Source organism: Capra hircus, chromosome 13, assembly GCF_001704415.2.
Source record: "Capra hircus breed San Clemente chromosome 13, ASM170441v1, whole genome shotgun sequence".
NCBI classification, from domain to species: Eukaryota; Metazoa; Chordata; class Mammalia; order Artiodactyla; family Bovidae; genus Capra; species Capra hircus.
In genome coordinates, this window is record NC_030820.1 from 17,626,728 (window position 1) to 17,646,341 (window position 19,614).

At 40.0% G+C, this 19,614-nt stretch overlaps 1 protein-coding gene across 4 annotated transcripts in view; it reads left to right on the forward strand.

The window, feature by feature from the left end:
• Positions 9,645-19,614, forward strand: part of CUL2 (cullin 2) — a 73,554-nt gene continuing 63,584 nt past the window's right edge. Inside the window, exons 1-2 of one of the 4 annotated variants that reach the window (XM_018057045.1) lie at positions 9,830-9,947; positions 10,355-10,530. The gene's annotated coding sequence lies outside the window, so the exon portion shown is untranslated. Of the gene's footprint in view, positions 9,730-9,770; positions 10,003-10,354; positions 10,531-19,614 lie in introns of those variants that run through there. The other 3 variants (XM_018057047.1, XM_018057044.1, XM_018057046.1) reach the window with 3 other exon arrangements.

Consider the following 19,614-nt stretch of genomic DNA (forward strand, 5'->3'; position numbering starts at 1 on the left):
GAGAAAGAAATAGTGTATTCTCACTTAACATGTGGAATCTAAAAAATCTGATAGTCAAGTGGTAGTTCCCAGGGGCTATAGGGGTGGAGAAATGGGGAGCTATTGGTGAGAGGGTCATACTTCCAGTTATAAGATGAATATGTTCTGGGGGTCTAATGCACAGCATGGTAATTATAGTTAACATTACTGTCCTATATATCAAAAGTTGCTAAGACAGTAGATCTTAAATGTTCTCACTACAAAAAGGAAATGGTAATTTTGTGAGTTGATGGAGGTGTTAGCCAAGCTATGGTGAAAACCATTTCACAACATGTAAGTGTATCAAAGAGACAGGTTGTACACTTTAAACTCACATAAGGTTATATGTCATTTATCTTGACTTCCAGGTATTGTATCTCTCAAACAAGTTTAACTTCTCCAACTCCTGGTTTTCGTGGATAAGAGACCTGAGACTTCCTTGAAGGTTATGAGAGCTGCTCAAATGGAAGACTGAACACTGTGTTGTAAATACATTCTCTGCTTCCCTACCACCTGGAAGACCTCTCCTCTCATTTTCTCCTCCTCTTCCTTCTCCCGGGTCCGCCAGGTACCCATTTACCCAGATAGGCATCGTCCTGCTCCCCTGTTCTATTATGGGGTCGATTGGTCAGAAAAGTCTAAGTAAATTGGAGGAAAACGTACATGAGAAAGAACTTGGATGAGAACCGAGGATGACATGGAAAGAAGTAGAGTGATATAAATGAGTAGTGAGAGAGAGCTTGTCAGGGTGATGGAGCTCTTTTGAATCCCGCGGTGGTGGCGGCGCCACAGATCTAAACAGTGTTCAGGGACTTCCCTGGTGCTTCAGTGGTCAGTGAAGGCGAGTGCGAGCTCAATCCCTGGTTGGGGAGCTAAGATCTCACATGCCTTGGGAAAATCAAAACATAACAAAAAACAAAACATAAACAACAGAAGAAATATTGTAACAAATTCAATAAAGACTTTAAAAATGCCACACATCAAAAAAGTCTTTAAACAGTGTTCAAATAGGTAAAAAAAAAAAATGTATGCTGCTACTAAGTCAATTCAGTCGTGTCCGACTCTGTGCGACCCCATAGACGGCAGCCCACCAGGCTCTCCCATCCCTGGGATTCTCCAGGCAAGAACACTGGAGTGGGTTGCCATTTCCTTCTCCAATGCATGAAAGTGAAAAGTCAAAGTGAAGTCGCTCAGTCGTGTCCGACTCCTAGCGACCCCATGGACTGCAGCCTACCCGGCTCCTCTTTCCATGGGATTTTCCAGGCAAGAGTACTGGAGTGGGGTGCCATTGCACATCTCTCCCCTAATCAATGTTACTGCATGATAATTTAAAATTAAATGAAAACAAAGTGTAAAACAGTGCAAAGAGTTAGGCTTCTCATCTTTCCTATCTTCCTAAACAGTCATAAGGGAAATGTGTTGAGGATCTAGGTTACAAAGTGGCTATTTGTTAGAAATAGTATAGGCTACACATGCTAATTTCTGAGACTACTTACATATTGTATGATTATGTGAATGTCACTTTCTCTCTCTGTGTTTTTTCACTAGCATAAAACATCTTTTGGGAAGCAAGTAGTTGCTGACATTTTTTAAAGGTTGTTGGGATACATGAGTATTTTTATTAAACATTAAACCATCGTGCAGTTCTTAGTATATTGGTCTTATTTGCTCATCCATAGAGATCTAGACAAACAAACTTGAAGGTTAAAAGGGTCAAATTCTTTTTTTTTTGTTTTCTTACTTGACTTGCATTCTATTTACTGGCTCTTATCCTTGCCATGGGGTTCCCTGGTGGTTCAGACTGTAAAGAATCTGCCTGCAATGTGGGAGACCAGAGTTCGATCCTGGGAGGATTGGGAGGATCCCCTAGAGAAGGGAATGGCTACCCACTCCAGTATTCTTGCCTGGAGAATTCCATAGACAGAAGACCTGGCGGGCTAGAGTCCATGGAGTCACAAAGAGCTGGACATGACCTTGCCATACCTATTGATAAATATGCTACTTTAGAAATCCAGTTGCATAATGGTGCACAGTTCTTATCTTCAGCGTTGGTGTTGAGCAGATGAAGCCCTTAGAACCCACTCTGCACAGTTTGACTTTATTAATCGACCTCCTTCTTTTGCTCAGAGATTGTTTCTTTGCCATTTGTTGTAGTGGTTATTCAATCGCTAAGTTGTGTCTGACTCTTTGCGACCCCATGGACTGCAGCGTGCCAGGCTTCTCTGTCCTCCACTATCTCCTGGAGTTTGCTCAAATTCATGTCCATTGAGTTGGTGATGCTTTGCCATTTACTCTTTCACAAAATTAGCTTCCTTCCTTCCTTCCAGACTTGCCACATTTGATTTGCTCTGCTTCTTTGATCCCTTTCTCCTAGAGTGAGATGGACCACATTTCTTATTTTCATTAAGTTACAAGTATTCCCATCTTCTCTCATCACATTTCTCTGGGTGGATCATGATTCATTTCCACTCTAGTGACACACATATTTTTAATATGATATAACAGTTGAGAAAAATGTCATCTCTCTTTCTTTCATATATCACATGTTATTTATTGTAATCCATTACTCAGAGTCACTCTTGATTCCCAGTTCTGGGAAATCACCTTCTAAATGCATTATTCCAGACAGTGAACTTTATGGATATTTCATTTTTCTTTCTTGTTTTAAAAAATTTTTATTGAATAGTTGATTTACAATGCTGTGGATGTATTTCTTTGAAATGAGCTCTCTTTTGACACAGCTTTGATTTTGTTAAATTACCTGTCTGAATGTGACTGCAAAGAAATATAAAGGATTCGGAGGTAATTTTTTTTTTTAATTAAAGCAATTGTTTTTCTAATTTAAAAGAAGATACTTTTCCTTTTTTTTTTTTTTTGTTTTTTAAACAACTTTCAACCAGAATTATCTACATGTAAACTTGGCATCTGGCTCCACTTCTCCATATGGAAAAATCTTAAGTGCTCTTAGCTTTTCTGATTAGAGACCCTAGACTTTTTCTTTATTTAAGTGTACATTTAGATGAGGTTTTTATTTTTATTTTTAATTAACAGATTTTATTTTTTAGAATAGCTTTAGATTTACACAGAAACTGAGGGCATAATAATTCCTACCTCCTCTCTTTCCCCCATCCCCTGTTTTCCCTATTAACATCTTACATTGAGATGGCACATTTGTTACAATTAGTGAATGTATTTTGATATATTACTATTAATATATGGTTGAAATTTTCCTTAATTTTTTACCTAATGTCTTTTTTCTGACCCAGGATCTTCTCCAGAAACCCCATGTTACATTCAGCAGTCATGTTTCCTCTTGGCTGTGACAGTTTCTCAGACTTATCTTGTTTCTGTTTTCTGTTCAGGTCTATTGAGATAGAGCTTATCTTGTTTTCGATGACCTTGACAGTTTTGAGGTGTCCTGGGCAGGTATTTTGTAGAATGTTCCTCCCTGTATTAGAATTTTTCTCGTGATTAGATGGAAATTTGGGGTTTGGGGTAGGATGATCACAGTAAAAGAGCCAGTCCCACCCCATCACATCAAGGGGACATAGGATGAGCAATGAGTTGTCATTATCAATGTTGACCGTCATCTGGCTAATGTGACATTTGTCATGTTTCTCCACTAGAAAGTTTCTCTTTTAAATTCCCTTTTTGTACTGTATTCTTTGGAAGGAAATCACTTTTCCTAGCCTATACTTAAGAAGCAGGGACTTACGGTCGCTTTCCTTTAGGTGGAAGACCTACATAATTTATCTGGCATTCTCCTGCCTGAGATTGTTTTCTTTCCCTCATATAAGGCTTATTCAGTCATTCCTTTATATTAGTATGGACTGATGGATACTTCAGGCTTCCCTTGTGGCTCAGCTGGTAAAGTATCTGCCTGCAATGTTGGAGACATGGGTTTTATTCCTGAGTTGGGCAGATCCCCTGGAGAAGGAAAAGGCTACCCACTCTAGTATTCTGGCCTCAAGAATTCCATGGAGTATGTAGTCCATGGGATTGCAAAGAGTAAGACATGACTAAGCGACTTTCACTTGCAGGTTTCATGGATATTTGCTTTCTACTTTGAGTTATCATCTTCGACTCGTTATTTTCTTGCTTACATTGTTCTAGTTCTGACTCATGGGAGCTTTTTCAGTTAGCTTCTGTGTCCTTTGACCTACTCCTATCAAAGTGGATGTTTTTATTTTTGAGCACTTCCTTACTTTCTCACACTACAAGATGTTCCAGACTCATGTATTTCCTGCCCTGGCCCTGCAGCTAGATGTTTCTCCAAAGAGGAGCCTTGCATTTTTATAAGCATAAAACAGCTCCTTAATCAGCTACTGTAAACATGAAAACAGTTCTTCAATCTCTGTTTTTCCTTTTTAGTTTACTAGAAACAAAAGATGGAAAAATGTTTTAATAAACGATGTAACTATGAAATGCAAATTTCCAGTAAAGGTTTAAGAAAAGATGATTCAATTTTAGCGTATAGATTATAAAAAGGATAAAATTATTTGAAATCATAAGTCCCAGAAAAATCAGGGCTCCTTGGGTTTCACGTCTATAAAGGATGCTTAGAAGCACAGAAAACGGTTCTGGTTGGGCTCCTTGAATGGTGGGTATTATTTGTAGATTATGAAATGAAAAGAGAAAACTATGTACACTCTTAAGTGGAAAATGAATAGAAATAGATATACTTGGTTTACTGAGTTATGTAATGACATTTTAATATATTCTATTTAAATTTTTTTCATTAATTTACTTTAAATATAAATTTATAAATTACTATGCCTGTCTGAGAATTACTTAAATATTCTCATAAAGACCAAAACCAGAAAGATTCAGACGTAAAAATAGCTGGCTACAAAGTGGCAAATCTATAATATGTTCAGAGTTGCATAAATGTATTTAATCATATTCATAGAAAAATCTTGAGGAATATTTATCAACCTAAACATGGTTATCTATTTCTGTAATATCGGTCTTTTAAAAAAGTTTGTTTGCTTTTTTTTTTTAAACAAAAAAACATTTATTACTTTTGAAATTGGAAAAAAATAAAGGAATTCAATAAACATCACACAAAGCCAAAACACATTTTTAAGTAATACATGTAGCTTTTGCTAAGAAGTAAAACAAGAGGACTCAGAGATGAACTAGAGTTTAAGGTTTGGTTTGACGGTAAAGACCAAATATTGCCTAAAGCAGTGTCTTGAAGGGTTGATTAGAAAGAATAACTTTGTTTTCCTGGAAGGAAGAAGTAATCTCAATTTAATATGAAGGCTATAACTTTTCAAAATGTAATTTCCCTATTATACAGGTTGGGAAAGGTATCAATTCCAGAAAGGTCTCTAGAATTTGGAAATAGAAGAGTGATGGGCTTCCCTGGTGGTTCAGTGGTTAAGAATTTGTCTGCCATTGCAGGGGACACAAGTTTGATCCTCAGTCTGGGAAGATCTCTTATGCCACGGAGCAACTAACCTCGTGCACCACAACTGCTGGGTTCAGATTCTCTAGAGTCTGTGCTCGGCAACAAGAGAAGCAACCCCAACGAGAAGCCCATGCACGGAAACAAGAGTGGCTCCAGCTCACCCACTAGAGAAGGCCTATGCCCTGCAAGACCCAGCACAGCCGAAAAAAAAAAAAAAAAAAAAACTAATAAAATAAAGAAATCTTAAAAATAGAAAAGAAATATGAGTGTTACAGTGAATCAGGTTTGGCACTCTGTGCTAATCCACACCTTCAGCTGGAGATTGCAAGGAAGGTGGGGAGAGCAGAGGTGTTTCCTGTGTTCAGGGGAACTGTTATGAAACTTTTTAGTCCCTGGACCACTTTATACTCTCAAATGTTACTGGGTAACTTAAAGAGCTGTGTTTACGTGGGTTGTATCTAGCACTAGTTACCATATTAGAATTAAAAAGAGAAGATTTTTAAAATATTAATTTTAAGAAACAAACACATTTTAACAAACTGTCTTTATGAAAAATAATCGTCTTTTCTCTAGTGGGCAGAAAATCATATTTTCTCTCCATAAAACTTTAATCAGATTGTCCGCTGATGGGTGTGGCTTCAATCCCTCCCAGTTAGTTGTTTGGCCTGAGGTGACCCAGCCCAAGAGTCTAAAAACTCTATGATAGGGTGAATGATAACCTATAAAAGGGCTCATGGTGTAGGACACTGCCTCTGCCAGAGAGCTACTGTGGACCCAGGCCTCTGCAAGAGAGCCTCCAACACTAGCAGGTAGGTCTGGTTCAGTCTCCTGTGGAGCCACTGCTCCTTTGCCCTGGGTCTTGGTATACACAAGGTTTTGTCTGTACCCTCCAAGAGTGGAGTCTCTGTTTTCCCCAGACCTGTGGAAGTCCTGCAATCAAATCCCTCTGGCCTTCAAAGTCAGATTCCCCGGGGATTTCCTGTCCCTTTGCCAGATCCCCAGGCTGGGAAGCCTGATGTGGGGCTCAGAATCTTGTCAACAGAGGGAGAATTTCTCTGGTATTACTGTTCTCCAGACTGTGGGTCACCCACCCAGTGGGTATGGGATTTGATTTTGTCGTGATGGCCCCCTCCTACTGTCTTCTTGTGGCTTCTCCTTTGCTTTTGGATATGGGGTATCTTTCTTTGGTAGGTTCCAGCTTCCTCCTGTTGATGGTTGTCCAACAGCTAGTTGTGATTTTGGTGCTCTCACAGGAGGAGATGAGTGTACATCCTCCTACTCTGCCATCTTAAACCAATCTCTCATATTTCCAAAATAAAAAGAGCCTGTGAGTTTTCATTCTTTTAGTGAGAAGTGAGGCATTGCTTTCTTTTTGTGTGTATCTCTTTAATATCTGGCTTAATAAAAGACAGCTAGATTCTCTATGATTGAAGTACAGGAAGAATATAGAAAGCCTTGGGTGGAGAATTCAATTGTCTTTTGGGGTGATTGTGGATATTCTTATCTGATACAGAAAATTTGACAGGTGGATGTTTCTTAAGGGTTAGTTGCAATGAAAATCTGCAACCATATCAGGTAATCTTTTGTACTCTGTGTTTTATGTGTATGTACACACACACACTCCCACACCTATCTATCCTCTGATCTTTCACTTTAAATTGATAGTTTATCCATGGATTATTTTAAATGGTCTGCATCAGTTATTTGGAAAATATTGGTTCACTGTGTCGTGTAGATCTTCCATGTATTGAGATGGCTTATCATTCAATATCAAAAAATTACAATCATTAATAGCACTACAGTCTCATCAGAAAAGTCTAAGCTGTCAAGCTCATGGTGGTGATGGAAGACATTTTCACATCTGAAGTATGGCGAAGTCATTCTGGCTTGAACTTTAGGCTAACTGGAATAGCATGTCTTATGGCTTATCGAAGGTACTGTGTATGTCTACTTTAACCCTTAAAAAAAGAATTATTTAAAAAATGAAAATGGAGTAATTGTGGTTCAGGCTTTCAAAAGGGAGCCAGGTTGCCATTATGGATAAAGTTTCACACTTGTTACTCCATCACTGAGAACTTGAATTTTCTGAATTCAAAGACAGCAGTTCTCAAACACAATTATCTGTTAGTAGCTGACGGCTGCAACCTTATGGTCTCAAGGTCTTCCCTTTTAACTATGCAACCATTTTGGATCCCAACCAATCCTTACCTAACAAGCATCCTTACTTTTTGCTATTTCTAATCCTAAATCCTGACAACTTAGGTTAACTTTGTGGTTTTTGCCCATATAAGCCTCTCTCATTTTTGAGCCAGAATCTATGTCTCTTGGGCTATCATTCTCAGTTAGGCTGGAATAAAACTCTTTTCTATTCCTGTTATAGATTGTTCATTGATTACCTCAGTTGACAGTATTGACACAAATTTCCCACATTTTCAAATTTCACTTGCAAGGGAAATTTTATCATTGGCAACAAATACTGTCAGTTATTTTGCTTGAAGTGTTAGGCTCACGTTACTCTTTTTGTAGAAATGTCCAAGGCAGAGTAATGTTAACATTTCTACCAACTGTTCTTTCAAGGAAAAATGGCACTCCATGAAAAAACAGTTCAGCTGGCAACTCAGCCACTCAAGTGTTTTTCTTCAAGACCACAGTCCTGTGGTATTCAGCAGGAGTAGGTGTGTGCTTCCCGTTTCTTCCCTCACAATGTTAGAAGACCTGTGTTCAGGGTTGAAATTTATAAAATCAGTACTTTTTACTACTTCACCAAGGATATTCCTAATACAAAACAAGAACAAAGTACCAAACTGGGAGTGTATGGCATCAATGCAATGACCAACAGGACAGATTTGTGCCACCCTCTTTTTTTTTTTTGGACTTGCCAGGCACCTTGTGGCATCTTAGTTTTCCCACCAGGAATCAAACGCAGGCCCGGGCAGTAAAAGTGCAGAGGCCTAACCACTGGTTGGCTAGGGAATGTCTCTTGCCTCCCTCTTGATTCTGCCTGAGGAGATGTCAGTTGAGTTTTGTGAACCCAGAAAAAAATAACAAAGAACGTGTCATTTACAAAGATGATTGTTTTTAACATCGGGACCCCTGAAAAGATCTCAGATTTCCAGAGGTCTGAGGGCCATACTTTGAGAATTGCTGGATTAAAAGAAAGAGACCATGTGAGAAAACACGTCATATGTGGGATTGATTTTAACATATGATAGGTTTCTTAGAATAAGTACTGCAGACTTCAAGTGCTGTGAGAGGCAGATTAGAAGAGGAGAAAGATCCGTGGGATTTACCAGGTCGGGAGATTTTACGTGGACCTTGAGGGAATGGAACCCACTCCAGTATTCTTGCCTGGAAAGTCCCATGGACAGTAGAGCCTGGCGGGCTACAGTCCATGGGGTCCCAAAGAGTCGGACTCGACTGAAGAGGCTAGGCCTACACGCATGCATTGAAGGAATGGTACAGAGTTTTAAGAAAGGGTGTTGGATGGGAAAGGCTCAAAACGCACAGAGAAGACAAGACTGACTTCTGAGATCTTTGGATACCAAAGGCTGATAAAAGAATAAAGCCAGGCTTTTGTTCCCTGGGGCGCTGTGCGTACTAGGGAGGAGATGGGTACTGTCTGAACTTTTGTCAACATCACCCTGAGCATTTGTAGGCGAAGGACACCCTTGGATTGACAGGTGCAGGGAGGCGGGGAGTTGGGGTCACAGGCTGTGAAGGGACGGGCCTCTACTGGAAATACATATTTATGTCTCAGAATGTCTACAGATAAAAACCCACTAGAAAAGGATACTCCGAGGAAACTAATTTTGCTAATATCTATCAATCCTTTGAAAAGCCCATAGAAGTAAGTAGGTGGCAAGGAGATGGTGGTGTATCAGAATGTTCACGTGGTTCTAAAAGAACTTTAGGGGAAAATCCTGTGTTGAAACCACTTTTCTAACACATTGTTATCAGCAGCCCCTGGACTTAAGGGGTCCTCAGTCGCCAGCTCAGCGAACCACGAGCGCTCGTGGGCAGCTGGGGCCGCTCGCAGTGGCTTGGAGCAAGGTTCCCTCGGCCTTCCTCCACCTCACAAGAGTGGCCCTCGGCCCTCGCCGTACTCGGACTCTACCAACGCCGGCACAGGACGGGGGTGTTTGGTGGTCGCGGAAGAGGAACCCCGAGGGTGTGCCGGGAAAGCAGGACCTCGGAGGACGGTTGTTTCGCCGCTCGCGTGGCTCGCCCGCCCTTCTCCCCTGTCCGCTCCCCACTGCGCCGTTCCATCCGGGAGCTGTCCCGTGTTCCCGCGACGGCAGGTGAGCGCCCTGGCCCCCGGCCCCGGGCAGGCCCCCCCCCGCTCCTCGGCGGTGGTGGCGGCCGGCGGGGAGGCGCCTGCGCGCAGTAATGGCAGCGCGGTGAGCAGGGACGGAGCTGACAGCCGCCGCCGCCCACCCTCCTCGCCGGGCACCGTCCTGCGCGCCCTCGGACTGTCTCCCTCCCCTGCTCCCTGCCCCGGGTCCCGCCTCTGCAGCAGGTAACCCGCTGAAGGCCCGGAGCCAGCTGCGGGCTCCGGGAAACTTCCTCTCCCGGTTAGTGGGTGGCGGGGCTGGGGCGGGGAGAGGAGTTGGGGGCGCGGAGGGGGAGGGGAGGCATGGGGGGAGGCCGGGGACCGGGTGTCCTGAGGGTGACCCTGGCTCCAGGAGCGCCGGCCCCGGAGCCTGGCCGCCCCCGGACTGTATCCCGGGCCTCCAGCCGGCCTTGGCCGCCCCTCCCTCGGCCCCATTTTGCTCCCAGGGAGGAAAGGTGCGAGTGCGTGTTCTCTTTTATTTACGCGCCCATGCGGTTACACAGCTCTGTGTGTTTGCGGTGTGAGGGGTCGGGGGCGGGGGGCATCAATCTCTTACATCCTTACCACGAGTGTCTTCACTTTTGTTTCCGCAGACAGCGAAGATTGATAGCTCTGGGGAGGAGTGCCCTGCGTGCATGCTAGACCTGTCTCAACCCTTGGGGTCTGGTGAAATAAGATCCTTAGACTCTTAAGAGCACTTAGATACACACCAGGGAGTCTGGACCATTCCCTACCACCCTGCAAAAACGTGCATGTACAGAGAACATTTGTGAGTTGCAGACTGTTTTGTCGTTAAATCCTCTCCTTTCCCCAGGGAGTACTAATACCTAGTTGTAAGGGAGAACCTTGGAAGTTTACATTTTGATTATAAGATTAAAAACTATTAACATTCACTAAAGACTTTGGCTTCACAGTGTAAACATCTTTGAACTAGACCAGTCCCAGATCTATACATAGTAAGATAGGGGAAATAATCACTTAGTTCTGACTTATCACCCACTACATAATAGGCATTTAAGAACACTCAAAAGACTGCTCTCTCTTCCTTACTATCTCACGTTTCTTTCCAAGGCAGACAATCAAACAGATTGTTTATATTTTGCCTCTTTTGCCCAAATACGGTGTTGGAAGACCCTTCCAAAAGAGTCAGAGATGAAATAGCAGATGTACACGGTGTTCTCAGTTACTCTTCCCTACCCCAGATACTGTTTATAAGTTGGAAGGACATTTGTACATAGTATGTGAAAAATACCCTTTCTATGTCTGAATACTCACATGCATCTGAAATACTTTTGCTCCAGCCTCTGGTGATTTTTAAGTGTTTTCTGTGGGAAGGTAGTTTTTTCATGTTTTTTTTTTAATCTTCACCAGTGTCACTAAATGGAATGTTGTAGGCCTTCTTCAAAGTCTGTTTTGCCTTGCCTTTGTCAGTTCACTATTTATTAAGCACCTGATTTATATGACAAGCATTACCTGAGGCCTTAGGGATACAGCCATAAACAGGACATGTGAAAGTTCTGCTCTCGAGGAGCTTCAGTTCTGGGAGGTAAGGGAAAGCCAGAAAGTAAGAAATAGAAAAAGTTTCAGCCAATCCAAAATGCTATAAAAGAAGTAAAATAGGAAGTCGTGGTAGTGACGAGGAGAGACTGCTTCAGATGCTGTGGTCAGGAAAGACCTGTCTGAGGAGACTTTTGACCTGATATCTGAAAAGTGGGAAGAATATGGCCTCTGCAAGTCTGAGGGAACAGCAAATGGATATGTCCAAAGGTAGTTTCAAGCTTAGGTTCAGCAAACTGAAAGCAACTCACTGAAGTTGGGCTGAGACCCTCTTGAGAAAGAAAAGGTTAGGTGGTAGCCATGGGTCAGGTCATGTGAGGTCTGTTATCCAGAGGAGTTTGTTTGGCTTTTATTCTTAAGGATCATTGAAAAGCTGTTCCCTTTTTGCAAAGCTGGGAGTGATATGGTCTGGTTTACAATCTGACTGTGAAGGAGGTTGGATAAGAGGAAAGAAGCAGGCCTACTGGTGAGAAGGCTGCAGCAGGTCTGAGTAGTGACCAAAGTCAAAGAAAAAAGATGCTGAGGTCTATTTTGGAGTTGAAAGTAGTGATCTGGCCTGGTTCAGATGGGAACGCAGTTGGCTGGGATGGGGGTGACTCCTGGGTTTGAGGCTTCACTTGGAACGTGGTGATGCCGTGAATTGAGATGGGGAAGTGAGGGAAGCAGGTTGTTGTATGGGTGTAGGGTTGGATGGGACATTTGAAGTAGGACCTATTCAGTATTCATGTAGAGGTGAGAAGCAGGCGGTTGGATACACAAGTCTGGAATTCAGTGGAGAGATTAGGGAGGCATTCATTGATTCAACAAGTATTTTTTAAACACCAGCTATGGGCTAGGCAGTGGGGATACATCATAGTGAAAAAACAGACAAAAATCTCTGCCTTCATAGGATTTAACTTTTAGTCAGAGAAAGATATGGGGAGTCATCTGACTTTATCTGTTGGTTATTATAATTATGTTAATTTTTTAAAGAATTAAAAACTCCTCTGTTTTGCTTCTTGTTATAGTTATTTTTAGATACAAACTATATTCACATGATTCAGAATTTGAAATGTTTGATGGAATATAGAATGAGAGTCTCTATTTCTTGTCCCAACATATTTGAGGCCAAATATTTTGATGGTCTCTCAACACGTCTTTCCAAAGATATATTTTGTGCACATGTAGACAAATGTGTGTAGGTTTCTTCTCCCCACTTGGCAAAAATGGTAGCATACTTGCTTTGATTTGACACCTTGTATTTTTTAGAGTATTAAATAGTATTTAAAAGGTTATGAAACAGTATGAGACCATCTGAAATAAGAATGTACGAAAGAAGAGGAGACGGTCCTGGGGCACCACAGCATTTTCTGATTTGGTCCCTATCTTCTGTGAGTTTAGGACCTGCAGATAGGGAGTTTAGTTTAAAGAGCTGTTTTGGTGAGGCTTTTTTTTTTAACAAAAGTTTACACTGTTTCTTGTGTCTTTCACCTTTCTTATCTGCCTGTTTTCTTTATGTGCTAGAAAAATGTTTGATTATGATCGAAAGCAGCATTTCCGTGAATGTACTGTCAGTTAAATTTAAGTAAGTTGATAAAAAGACCAGCATTGAATCTTAATGTTTTGAGGAAGTTTAGCTAATGTTAAAAGTTGGAAAAACAACCAGAAATTTGGAATGTTTTCATGAGACAAAAGTTATTGGTACTTGAGATGTGTGACTGAATTCTCTCTCAGTAATCAGTTAATAATCAGACTATCTGTTCAGAGTTGTCTGGCCCTTTGCCTGGGTTTGAATCTTAACAGTCAAGTTTCTGTTGCGTTGCAGATGTTAGCATAATTCTTATGTTACCATCTTTAGGAATACAGACGGTCCCAATTTACAATGATTTGCCTTAACAATTTTTCAGCTTTATGGTGGTACAAAAGCAATATGAATTCAGTAGAACCCTATTTTGAATTTTGATCTTTTCTTCGTCTAGCAATATGGAGTATGATAGTCTTGTGATGCTGGGCAGTGGCAGCGAGCCTCAGCTCCCAGAAAGCCAAGCGGTCATGAGAGGGAACAACCAGTGCACTGAACAGTCATCCCGCACATGGGCAACTGTTTTGTTTTTCATCAGTGTAGCAGTCACAGAATTACATGAGATAGTCAACATGGTATTACAAAGTAGGCTTTCTGTTAGATGATTTGCCCAACCATGGGCTCATGTAGGCGTCCTGAGCACTTTTAAGGTAGGCTAGGCTAAGGTATGATGTTCGGTATGATGTAAGGTATGAGGTGTATTAAATGTATCTTGACGATATTTGTAACTTTTGATGGATTTGGGGAGACATAACCTGATCTTAAGTTGAAGAAGATCTATATAAGATTCAGACTATGTTACCACTTTGTATTTGGGAAGGCCTGTTGAAGATACTGAAACAGTGAAGTTCCTTTAAGTCTTAAAAGTTTTGAGACAATGACTAGAGTTAAGGTCCTGATATTAGCATCTGCTACAACTTTTGGGGTGCAGTTAATGTTAGCTTCCCCTGTTGATTGACCCAGAGGAGGGGAGATGGAATATTTTCTTTCAGTTGCTTAAGCTTAATTTTCTCTGAAGAATTAAAAAACTCAGACTCATTGTGTTCCCTACTGAATTTAATACTATTTTTTATATTGGTTGACATTTTGATTTTCACTTAGCTGTCTTTAGTCAGACACTTTATATGTAAATTGATCTACCTCTTTTTTTTTTTTTTAACATTGTTCTGGATTTATGAACTGTTTTGTTCAGTTTGATTTTGTTTATGTTATTGTTACCTCCCTTTTTTTTTTTTCGTCTGAGATAAGTAAGCATTTAGTTTCTAGGTTAGAGAAATATCTTCAAAAAAATTAGTTTTTCTTTTTTTGAAGCATTAGTAGTAATACTATGAAATATGTGTGTTTAGTGTATTAAGCTTACTTAAACTCTGTAAATGTAGATGTTAATGTTATATTTGAAGATCTTAGTTATCCAGAGCATTTTCACTTAACAGTGTAAATGTTACTGTTGTTATTTAATCGTTGAATTATAGCCTGACTGATGAAAAATTCTGACACATATACAGTCAGGTTAGTAGTTTATCATCTTTGTTTCTCTTATCAGCTGTAAGCTTCTTGAAGGCAACATCTTTAATACCTGGTAGAGGTCTGAGTATTGTGAATACTTAATAAATATCTATTAACTCAATGACTTAAGTCTTGTTCTAATGTAGGTTGCTTTTCAAATAATGAAATGTCAGATTTACCATGTGTAAATATTTCTTGAATTTCTCAGTTTTGCTTTACTTCAGTTGATGGAAAGCCCAGGATACTTAATTTTTTTATTTTATTTCATTTTTGTTTCTTTTTTGTTGATTTGGCTGCATCATGTAGCAAGTAGGATTTTAGTTCCCCAACCAGGGATCAAATGCATGGCCCCTGCAGCAAAAGCACTGAGTCTCGACTGCCAGGGAAGTCTCTTAAATTTAAATGTTGAAATAATTCGAGACTCTACAGAGAAGTTGCACAAATGGTACAGAAAGCTCAGGTACATCTTTCTCCAGATTTCCCTAATGCTAACAGCTTACATAACCAGGGCGCAATGATCAAAACGAGGAAAATTAACATTGGTACCATGCTGTTAATTAAACTACAGACCTTTATGTGAATCCCACTAGTTTTTCCTGTAATGTCCTTTACCTTTTCAAGATTCAGTTCAGGATCAGACACAGCATTTAGCATCTGTCTCCCTAGTCTCTTCTAATCTGTGATGATCTTTTCTTCCATTATCTTCATGCTTGCAATGAATGGTCAGTTTATTTTGTAGAATGACTCAATTTGGGTTTCTCTGATGGTTTCTCATAGTTAGATTGAGGTGGTACATTTTTGGCAGGCATACTAAAGAAGTGATGCTGAGTCTACAGCATATATTGCGGGATACAGGATGTCAGTATGTTGTATTAGAGGTGATGTTAGCCCTCATTAAGGTCATGTCTGTTAAATTTCTTTGTTTGTAGAAGTTACTATTTTTTCTCTTTGTAATTGCTGGATATATAGGGGAGATTCTTTGAAACTATGCAGAAATCCTGTTCTCAAATTTTTGTCCTTTCATTTCAGCGTTCTTTGGTAGTTCTTGCTTATAACAATAATTACAGCAGTGTTCACCTGATGGCAATTTTATATTTTTCTCATTTCCTTCTATACTTATTAATTGGAATTCTTCTGTAAGGGAGAACTGTCCCTTCTCCATCTTTGTATCCATGTTGAGTCAGAGATACTTGTTTTACTCTATGGTTTATAATTTAATTTTATCTTCATTTAATCACTCAGATTGTTCTGCTATGGCTTTCAAGTTTGCTCTTTGTCTTTTTAACATCCTCCAATCTCTTTAAGAAAGCACTTTCTGTTTTCTGACATCTTAACATGTCCAGACTCATTATATTGCCCCTGCTGCAGTCCTGGAACCAGTCACCTCTCCAGTGAGCTCTGGTTCCTTCTCTTGAAGAATGGTTTTTAGAAACCAAGATCTAGATTAGGTGTGCTGATTGCCACCGGGTGTCAGTGAACAGAGCTAGAAATACGTGTGTGAAAACTAATCCATGCATACACAACATCTGTTTATTTCTATATCTTTTCGTCTCTGTGCGTGTTAAAAACCATACTGATAACTCTCATTCCAGTCAAACACTATAGCATTTACACTTGCTATCCCCTTTTATTTATAACTGCTGTTTTCTGATAAAAATAGAGCATACTTTCCCAATAGTCATAATAATGGTTTGAAGTTACCAAAGTGAGTCCAAGGTTTTTAGATAATGTGACTTAATTTAGCTCTCAGAATAGGATAACAAATATTACAAGTCATTGGGTTGTTAAAAAGGATAACTAGAGTATAATTTGAGTAATCCTTTTTAATATTTGGATAGATGGTCAGGACTAGAAAGAAAACTCAGTCTTAATGTTTATTTGTGAAAAGGTGTATTGGTCATAGCTTTGTCTAACCTGTGCGCCAAAGTGGGTGGGCTTGCCTACTCATAAGAAACTCAGATTAATTCAAGATCTCTAACTCATCCTTGAAACATATGTAAGAATTTTTTTAAGGCTAGTTGGAGTCTTAAATTCTTGCCTGGCTTATTAAAATTGGAAAAAAGTGAGCAAGTAAGTGAAAAAAGACATAAAGCTTCATTGAGATAGGAGCCATGGAGAGAAATACTGTCTGTAGACATGTGGGAGAGTCTCAGATCATGGAGGAGAAAGGTCGTTAATTCTGGTCAAGTTGACTTTAGTTTGGAAGCAGATTCTTCTATAATTTCTTTGTTGTATTATAAATAGATTACGTATTTCCTACTGTCCCCCCTTCCTAAGGTTTTCTTCCTGCACTGTACATTTTGCCAATTGGAGTTACAGACCACTGTGTTTCTGTTAACTTTTTTTCACCAGTGTCTGCCTTTTTGAAAAAACAAAACAAAACAAAACACATTACTAGAAATTCTTTTTATTTTTAATTTAAAAATTTATTTATTTATTTATTTTGCTGCACCAGATCTTAGTTGCCGCATGTGTAATCTCTAGTTGTTGCCTGTGAACTGTTAGTTACAGCATATGGGATCTAGTTCCCTGACCAGGAATCGAGCCTGGACCCTGCTGGAGCATGGACTCTTAGCCACTGGACTACCAGGGAGGTCCCCTAGAAATTCTTAAGTAAGCAAGTCACATGATGGAAATGACATTTGTGGTGTGGAGCAGTGTGTGTCACACTTTATTGCAACAGTAAACATTATACCCTGAACCTTCGGTTAACAAAGATACCTCTTGGCTATAGCTCATGGGTCACACATTCAGTGCAGTAAGATGAAAGTGTTTAGATGCATACTTGGAGCTTATTTTCATATGAAATCATGATAACTTTTGGTCAGTGTATACCAGAGACAGTCTTAGAAATGGAAAATATTGCAGAATTAATAACACTCTTTGCTTAGGTATTAAATATTTTCCTTATTTTATGTATTTAGGCTATAACCTGCTCGATAAGCCCCCTGTATGTCATTTTTAAAACTTACTAGGGTATATTGACTTAACTGAAATTTATTTAGGCCCCAGTATTGTTTTGATCAATGCAAAGAAATAGAGGAAAACAAAAGAATGTGAAAGACTAGAGATCTCAAGAAAATTAGATACCAAGGGAACATGTCATGCAAAGATGGGCTCGATAAAGGACAGAAATGGTATGGACCTCACAGAAGCAGAAGATATTAAGACAAGGTGGCAAGAATACACAGAAGAACTGTACAAAAAAGATCTTTACGACCCAGATAATCACGATGGTGGGATCACTCACCTAGAGCCAGACATCCTGGAATGTGAAGTCAAGTGGTCCTTAGAAAGCATCACTATGAACAAAGCTAGTGGAGGTGATGGAATTCTAGTTGAGCTATTTCAAATCCTAAAAGATGATGCTGTGAAAGTGCTGCACTCAATATGCCAGCAAATTTGGAAAACTCAGCAGTCCTGAGTGAAAACTCAGGACTGGAAAAGGTCAGTTTTCATTCCAATCCCAAAGAAAGGCAATGCCAAAGAATGCTCAAACTACCGCACAATTGCGCTCATCTCACACACTAGTAAAGTAATGCTCAAAATTCTCCAAGCCAGGCTTCAGCAGTACGTGAACCGTGAACTTCCAGATGGTCAAGCTGGTTTTAGAAAAGGCAGAGGAACCAGAGATCAAATTGCCAACATCCGCTGAATCAACAAAAAAGCAAGAGAGTTCCAGAAAAACATCTATTTCTGCTTTCTTGACTATGCCAAAGCCTTTGACTGTGTGGATCACAATAAATTGTGGAAAATTCTGAAAGAGATGGGAATACCAGACCACCTGACCTGCCTCTTGAGAAACCTGTATGCAGGTTAGGAAGCAACAGTTAGAACTGGACATGGAACAACAGACTGGTTCCAAATAGGAAAAGGAGTACGTCAAGGCTGTACATTGTCACCCTGCTTATTTAACTTCTCTGCAGAATACATCATGAGAAACGCTGGGCTGGAAGAAGCACAAGCTGGAATCAAGATTGCCGGGAGAAATATCAATAACCTCAGATATGCAGATGACACCACCCTTATGGCAGAAAGCGAAGAGGAACTAAAAAGCCTCTTGATGAAAGTGAAAGAGGAGAGTGAACAGTTGACTTAAAGCTCAACATTCAGAAAATGAAGATCATGGCATCTGGTCCCATCACTTCATGGGAAATAGATGGGGAAACAGTGGACACAGTGTCAGACTTTATTTTTTTGGGCTCTAAAATCACTGCAGATGGTGATTGCAGCCATGAAATTAAAAGACACTTACTCCTTGAAAGGAAAGTTATGACCAACCTAGATAGCATATTCAAAAGCAGAGACATTACTTTGCCAACAAAGGTCTGTCTAGTCAAGGCTATGGTTTTTCCAGTGGTCATGTGTGGATGTGAAAGTTGGACTGTGAAGAAAGCTGAGCACCGAAGAATTGATGCTTTTGAACTGTGGTGTTGGAGAAGACTCTTGAGAGTCCCTTGGACTGCAAGGAGATCCAACTGGTCCATTCTAAAGGAGATCGATCAGTCCTGGATGTTCATTGGAAGGACTCATGCTAAAGCTGAAACTTCAATACTTTGGCCACCTCATGCAACGAGTTGACTCATTGGAAAAGACTCTGATGCTGGGAGGGATTGGGGGCAGGAAGAGAAGGGGACGACAGAGGATGAGTTGGCTGGATGGCATCACCGACTCGATGGACATGAGTTTGAATAAACTCCCGGAGTTAGTGATGGACATGGAGGCCTGGAGTGCTGCAGTTCATGGGGTCGCAAAGAATCGGACACGACTGAGCTACTGAACTGAACTGATTCTTTTGATAATTTTTGGAATGCCAGAGTTTTATTGCTGGGAATGATCAGTACTGAAATAAAAAGTTAAATTTGATGGGTTTTTTGTTTTATTTTTAATTTTTTTTTACTAAAAAAGACATTAAGTGTTTAGCCATTTACATTGTTGATAATTATACTTTTGGAAGGCAACTGAAATGTTCATCAGTAATTAAGCTGTAGTCATACTGATCAGTATGTTGAACATGGTTATACATTTTACTAAAATAGTTTGTGCTTCAAATAAAATATTTAATTATGTACCAGCATCAGTTCTGTTCTTAAAATCAGTGTTTTGAGATGCTGTTACTGCTTTACCTGCTGTAGTATAATTATCCAAATCACTTCTTTGTGTGAAAAATGTCTGAGTGAAAAACAGTATCACTCCATATTAAAATCCATCTGATGTTGGCAAAATTAT